This window comes from Myiozetetes cayanensis, unplaced genomic scaffold (genome assembly GCF_022539395.1).
Source record: "Myiozetetes cayanensis isolate MyiCay16 unplaced genomic scaffold, myiCay2020 scf6-25, whole genome shotgun sequence".
Classification (NCBI taxonomy): domain Eukaryota; kingdom Metazoa; phylum Chordata; class Aves; order Passeriformes; family Tyrannidae; genus Myiozetetes; species Myiozetetes cayanensis.
In genome coordinates, this window is record NW_026087853.1 from 54,675,931 (window position 1) to 54,683,823 (window position 7,893).

Genomic DNA, 7,893 nt, shown 5'->3' on the forward strand with positions numbered 1-7,893 from the left:
ACACAGTGCCCAAGTGTCTCCCAGCACACTAAAGCCTAGCACTGAAATGCTGTGTCTCTGGAGTACAGGGGAGGAGATCTGGCCATGATAATGCACTGAATGGGGCAAACACCCTCTTTTTAAACCCTAAGAATAAATAGAAGTGTGGAACCACTTATCTGGAAGGGGCTGAGTCTTCAGGAAAGCCCTGACATGGTGCTAATCCGTCTATGTACGGGTGAATTGTTGCTGACAAGGGAGTGTTGGAGGTCAGGGAGTGTCAGGCACCAAGGTTTCATCCCAGAAGGATGGGCCGTTAATAAATGTGACGGGAGTACAGCAGGACACTCCAATTGCTGGCTGTACCTCAGGTGTCTGAGCTGTGCAGTGACACAGCTGTGCACAAAAGGGGGTTTGGGCTGGTGCTGAGGAGCCCGTGGGTGAGAGATGAGCACAGCCCTGCTCTCTGGGGCCTGGGCACTTTGTTTGGGAAACACAAACAGCTCCACAGCTCCCAGATTTCAGAATGCTAATTTCTTTTAAACAGAATATTTGCTGGCACAGGGCTTTTCGTCTGAAAAAGTCTTTTGTTGAAGTGACATTTCTCCAGTGGGGAAAGAAAATCTTGTAAAACTCTCCAACTGCCTGGATGATTGTTAGATGGAGGTAGAGATGTCCTTGGAGACTTACATCCCCTACTTCACATACCCTCTATGTCAGCAGACAGAAATCTCTGCCTTCCTCCTCCAAAGGCAGCATGTGAGGCTTCCCACTTGCACACAGCTCCTGGAGCTGTCCTGTTTCCTTACCCTATTCCTCATGGGAGGTTACAAGTGTCTCGCTCCCAGCTTTCTCCTGCTGCTGTTCGAGCTGATCTGAGCTGTGTTATCAGTGCTGCAAACACAGCGGCACAGTCAGGTACCAGGACACAGCCCCGCTGATCCCATTGTCCAGGAGAGACATGGTCCTGGGATCCCCAGGGAGAGCTTACCTGGCTGCCCTCCTGCCCAGCCCTGCTCTGTCTGCTATACCAAGGCTTGTTTAAGGGGCTCCTGCCCTCCCCTTCCTAATGTGGAGTGTTGGGGCAGCGCCAATATTTAAGGACAAGAGAAAGCCTCAGCCTGTTTAAGTCAGTCCATAGTGAGGAAAAAAAATTAGATGAAAGACCATTGGTGCCAGCCAGGCAGATCTCACATGGGAAGAGCTTTTTATTTTACAGCCTTATTGTGTCTTTCTTTATCTTGGTGAATCAAAGCTTTACCACAAGACCTTCAAAATAGGAATATCACAGTCTTGTCTTCTCCTCCTGCCTGTGCAGGGTTGGCAGATCCTAAAAAGGATGGAGCCATCCCACCCTGGCGGCGCTGAGCTGCCAGCAGCATTCCTGATTGTTTTAATTGCTCATCAGAGCTCAGCTCCTGTTAACCTTCCTCCCCTAAGCTTCTTAGTGCTGCTGGCACCAGCAACTCCCTGAGCCTGCTGAGCTTCCTGGACAGAGGACACGGGCAGCAGCTGATACCAGCCCAGTCCCAATCCATCTCTCTCCTGTCCCAGTGGCATCAGTGCCAGTGTGCTGGTGTCATCCAGGGCTGGCCCAGTTGGCATATTGGAGAGCAAATTGGCTGAAATGCCCCATTTCAGGAGGATCAGAGCCACAGGGGGATGAAAAGCAGTTGTTTTGGCTCAAGAGCAGGTAGATGAGTGGAGTGGGGAGGTTCTGTCTCTCTAAGTGTTGGAATGTTTCTGCTTTTTTTAGTTAGAAACTGAGCTTCAGAAATGCTCAAAGTATTTCAACTGGTGCTTCCAGAAATAGGTGTTTATAAATGCTTGTTCCAAACTTTTCTCATCAGAAGGTTTAAAGAACAGCAGGGCAAAGGAAGGGTGTTATTTAATCAATTCCTTCTGAAGGTACTGAAGGAAACTCAGTATTCCAGGGAGAAAGAAAATGGAATTTTTCCTTTTTACAAACCCAGTTCTAAACCCTATATTTCAGCCCACCCTAATCCCATGTGTTAGGGCTGCACAGTGTGCCCAGCCCTGAGCTTGGATGCACTTCAGGGATCAACTCAGAAGGGCCAAGAAAATACCCACATTCCCAATGGAGAGTCACCTGGCTCAGGAGCTCCCATGGGGACCGGGGATGCCCAGGCAAAACAGAGAATGGGGTGAGCACATATGATGGCTCCCTCGGTGTTCTGCAGGGGAGTTCAGTGACTGATGCAACGTGTCCTGTTGGGAAACATCCCTGGAGTAATTGTGTGGGCTCCTCTTGGACCTCAGTGATATCAATGTGATATAAATTTATGCCAAGCTGAGCCTCCTCAGCTTGTGCAAGGGTTGAAGTACGGCCAAAGGTTCAGATTCTGACTGGAGCTGGAGAGGGAATGGTTCTCCAGGTGGGTTTTAACCCACTCTCTTGAATCCCGATTTTCCTCCTGCGAGAGCAGGGATTATTTGCACTTTCAGGAGTTTTCTGTCACTTGAGTGGAGTTCTCAGCAGCCAGGCACAGCCCAGCAAGTGTCTGCAACCACTTGGTGCGCCTCCACCCCTTCCCTCCACCCAAGGACTAATTACTGCAGAACAGGGCCTTTAATATTTAATTGCCACCTTGACTCCCCTGTTCATCTCCTCCCTTCCCAGGCGCCTCTGAGCCTCTCGCAGGCTGGCCCTTCCCCTCTGCCTGGCTTTGTGCTCCCAGGCAGCTCAGCACACTGACCCTGGTGCAGGAAGAGCCGTATTCCTCGCGGAGCCCAGCCCGAATCCATGCAGCATCCTTGTGAGGCAGCGCCACTGGAGCCCACGGAGAGCCCTCAGTGCAGTTCAGACCCTGGAGCCGAGGTTGGTCTCTGGAGCTTTAGTTCTGTTGGCAAGGGGAAGTGAGATGGCTCGTTAAGGTTGAGTGGAGCTTGGTTAGGAGGAGAGGCACCCAATTTGCCGCTTCTTGCATGAGACTCAAAGTGGGTCACTACCGCCTGTGTAGCCCCAAAGCAGACATGGCTTTTGGAAGTTCACAAAGGGCATGTGACCATGTCACGAGCAAGCTGGCTTCTGGCATGCTCATTTGCAGCTCGGGAGCTGCAAGCGACAGGCCACTGGGCTGTCCATGTCCTCCTACATCTGGGCTGGAACCATGGGCTGGAGTGGGGAACCTCCCTGGGCCACTGCTGATGGATGACAGGGTGGACAAGTTACTGTCTGCAACTCTCCATCCTTTCCCCAAGGACTACATAAAAGATGAAGAAAACCTGCCGGACTGGCTGTCCCGGCCACTTTCCACAGCCCAGCACCCTCCCAAAGCTGGGTCCTGTGCCCTACATCTGAGGGCTGGGTAGCAAACAGGGTCAACAAACCTGTACTGCCCTGCTGGGCATGTCTGGAAGTTGGAAGAACTAAGATGACTGATCCTTTTTCATTTGCTCAGCCTATGACCACTTCAGAGACCTTATACTGGAATGACAAGTTTTTGGGAGCAGAAAATTCCACGATAACTGATGGGATTATGAGTTATTCAAGGTGGCATTAAACATGGGCAGCACAGCTCTCACCCATAGCGCTTGAGGCTAGAACCTGCAGGCTGAGATGATGCACAGGGAGGGAGAAAAGAGGGGACAGACTTGTGCCTTATGGGAAGAGAGCTGCTCTGCCCATCCTGAGCTGTTCCTGTGCTGTGCCATGCTTGGTATCCCTCTGGGAAGTACCAACAGGCAGCTATGATCCCCAGTGCTTTAAAGCAGGATCAAACTGCCATTATATCCTTTAACTTTCTTTGGTAGTTTTCATTTTAATTGTGTATTGATCCATTTAAAAATGAATGTCTCAGCAGTCCTCTGATCCCCATGAGTCTCTCCAGCTAAAGCCCATTTACCATCCCTGGCTGGGCCCTCCTCCCAGTTTAGGGAACATACTGACCTTTCTCCTGGCTGGAGGAAACACCTCCAGCAGTTTTGTCCTGCAGTGCATCTGCAGGAGGAGGACCAGAGCTGGGAGGCAGGGAGCAGTGGGTTAATTGTGGGGAAGTTTGCTCTGTGTTCCATAGGAAAGATGCCTCTGGGCTGCTGGGAACTCTCCTTTGATATCCAGCGTGTCGCCATCCCTCCCTCTACCCCAGGCCTGGAGGGATTGCCAGTTCAGCTCGGGGGTCTCGGGCAGGTCCGTGAGTCCATTGCTGCTCACAGCCGTGTGCAGGAGCGGCTCTGACACGGCCCTGTGGCTCTTCTGCAGTCCCGACACACGAGATAAAACCAACCAGACTTCTGCTCCTCCAGCGGGCTCCTGGCAGCTGCTCCTGGCTCCTCCCGGCAGTTCCCGAGTGCCATCTGTTGACTCGACAGTGGTCCTGCAAAAAATGGAGAGGAGCCAGGATGAAGCTGGGTGAAGTGCACTTGGAGAAAGTGGCAACGTGGGACTGAGTGGCTCTGAAGGAGTTTCACGCAGTGCAAAAGGAAAAGTAGGGAGGGTTTGCCAGGAACACTTCTCAAGGCAGGCAGGTTTGGTTTTTTTGAAGAATCAGTTTCTTATCTTTAGCCTTTGTGTAAGGCATAGAGACAGAGAAGAAACAAGTCTTGCTGTTAAAATGTGGGGTAAAATTTTCTGCCAGTGCTGAGCACTGTCCTGGAGTGGGGAGAGGGCAGACTCCTGTGGGGATGGTTCTTTGTGCTCAAACTGAAAGGGAGAGGCTGTGCAGCACAGTTAGAGAAAGGGACTATTTCACTGTCATGAGCACAAAATGGAGAGGTCATTGCTCTGACTTCCTTCCTTTGCCCCAGAAAAATCTCCAGCAAACTTTGCCCTGAGTGGGCAAGCTTTGCCCTCCAAGTAGGCAGCTGCACTTAGGGACAGTGAGCCAGGTCCCTGTGCAGCACAGCCACAGCAGGGCAATGCAGCAAACCCCCTTATATCCTCTTGATTCCTTCAGCTTCCGGGCTTTCCTGAGGATCAGCTGCTGTCCACCCCAGGGACTGCTCCTTCAGCGGCTGCCCGTGGTCAGCAAGAGCTGGCGCAACCCCTTTCCCTGAAGCAGAAAGTGCAGAGCCACCCTGGATGTGCCCCATGGCTTCAGAGATGGCACCAGCAGCCCAGAGTCAGGCCATCCTGCCTAGGAAAGGTCTTCTGGGGTTTTAAAGAATAAAGGCATCAACTGCAGGGGTGGTGAACAAGTTACTGAATGAGTACTGAGGCTGGTTTCTCCAGATATCCTCACTGTTGCATGAGGTTGCAGGACACACTCGCTGTCTGAGGTACCCTGTCAAACTTCTGCAGGTGGGAAATGGTGCCACCAATGGCCTGAGAGAGCAGGACTGGTGTGCTGCAGCCACCAAGGTGGGGCTGACCATGTGAACAGGATTCAGTGTGTCCCAAGATAGGCACAGTCTTGGGGCTGACACTGCACTACAGAGCAGTGCACTTCACTGCACTTCAAAGCATGGGCTTTGATAGTTTTGGACAAGCCCCCAGGTTGGAAACAGCCATGGTGTTACTGCAGCCCTTCCTGGCCATGGCACCAGGAATAACCAAATGTATGTGCATATACATAACCCCACAAATCTCAGCAGGGTTTTGCTTTCTCTGCTGTCTCCTGTGACAGTCCCAAGGGCACAAATGTCCCCAAACCAGCCTGGTTTGCCCCTCTGCTGCAGCTGCAGATGCTGCTCCCTTGGCTGGGCCCTTTTGCCCCTGGGTTTCTGTGTCCGCCGTGTTCACTGAGGGTTCATGTTCTCACTGATCTCAGATGATGATGCAGAAGTAGATGCTTGTCATTTGTGCCACTCAGACATGGTAAAGGACAGCTGAGACATGTCAGCTCTTTGTGTTGAGGGAAGGAGCAGCCAGCGCTGCCCTGGAGGGAACTGCAGCTCTCCAGGGACATCAGCAAAGGCAGAGGTATTTTAGGGATCTTCCTACCTGCTCATGGACTGCTCCTGCTGGAAGAGCTTGGCCACCCTGCTGATCATGGCAGGGGCATAGGATGCCATGGCTATGAGGTCTGGAGAAGCCCCTTGTGAGCACTTGGCTTAAGCCTTCACAACTTGGGCATGACACAGGCCCTCAGCCGCTGGGGTCCGTGGGCAGCACAGCAGACCCTGCAGCACGTGGGTTCACCCTGCTCCGTGCACACTACCTGGCCTTGGAGTTTGGGATAATGGTCTCTGCTTTAACCTGGACCAGCTGTTGGCAGCGTGTGCAAACTGCTTGAGGCCAGGAGTGTGGCCACCACAGTGACAGGATAACACACCGGCGCTGGGCAAAGTGTTCCCATGAACACTGACTCCCTGACTCAGCCCAGCAGCATCTCCCAGGACTGACCTCGTCCCTGCAGCCACCAGCCCAGAGAAAATGGGACATCACCCTCACAAGGGACTATGCCAAAGTCAAACCCAAGGCAGCCCTGTGTTCCCAGGGCAAGGAAAAGCTCCTCATGACTCTGCACCTCCAAAGACACAAGCAAAGCTCTTGTGTCTTTTTCCTAGTTTTCCACACAGCACTCTTCATTTCCTTCATCAAGCCTGAATCCAGAGGCACTGCCTTGGAAATGGTTTCAATTTTCTTTCATCATTTAAGTAGCTACTAATTAATATGGGTCAGTCTGTCCCTCCAAGCGCTTGTACTAAGCTGTGCTTCCAGCTCCTTAGTGCCTTAGCCGTGATCTCCAGCAGCCTGAGTCATGCACAGAGGAGGGACCAGATTCCAGGTTGTGCAAAGTCTTTTGCAGGTTTCCCTTGACCCACTCTGGGTTTCAGGCCAAACTTCTTGGATTTTGTGAGCAGACGACCTGCTCAAAGGTGTTAAAGGGGACAAGTACCTGCAGTGGGCCTCCTCAGGTTGTTTAACGTGTGAACATAGCAGGGCCCACATTAAGGTTGGGGTGTGCATCAGACGTCCCCTGGTGTGCTTTCATCTCCTGTGGGCCTCTCTCTCAGTCTGGGTTCCTCAGGATTGAGGGAAGGGGCATCCAGTGTGTGCTGAGGGAGGATGCAGCACACAGTCAGGACACATGGCTAAGGTCACTTTGTTTGTTCAACCTGGAGGAGACTGAGGGCAGAGCTCATGTCTGTCTGCAACTCCTCCCGAGGGTCAGTGGAGGGGCAGCCCCAAACTCTGCTCTGGTGACCAGTGTCAGGATCCATAGGAATGGCTGGAGCTGTGCCAGGGCAGAGTCAGGCTGGATCTCAGGAAAAGGTCCTTCCCCCAGAGGGTGGTTGGCTCTGAACAGGCTCCCCAGGGCAGTGAGCATGGCCCCAAGGCTGCCAGAGCTCCAGTAGCGTTTGGACAACGCTCTCAGGGACAGGGTGGGATTGTTGGGGCTGAGCAGGGCCAGGAGTGGGACTTGAGTGATCCTTTTGAGTCCCTTCCAGCTCGGGACATTCTATGGTGAGATAAAGATTCACGTGGCGACCCAAGTGGCATCAGCTCAGTGCTATTCCCCCAAAGCCCCCCTGCTACTGGGACTCTTCTGGGGGTGGTTTTGGCAGCTTTCACACAGGGGCTTAGGAGGGTCCCTATCCTTTGGCTGTGTGCTTCCTGCATGGTGCCAGCTGGTGATGCCCACCCCACGGCATTCCTCTGCTCCCTCCTGAAGGACAGGCCCAGTTTAACAGCAGAGAGATCATTCCTGGAGAATACTGAAATTAAACAGAAAAAGGCAAGCTTGAGCCCTGCTTTCCCGGGAAGGCCCGTACACACACTGGCGCTCACAAGGCGTGCAGGACCCCAGATATTTGCCACCCGCCAGGCGTGCAGCCAGCCATGCATAACAAACAACGACCCCGTGAATGGCCACACAGCCAAGCCAAGCTGTTTGCCTGAACCATCCCACATTGTTCGTCAGGCTTTTCCCACTTTGAACGAGGGCTTGTGGCATCAGGAAGTTTAAAGGAGTCAGGAGGGGGGAAAAGGGGGAGTGTTTCTTTTAAAAA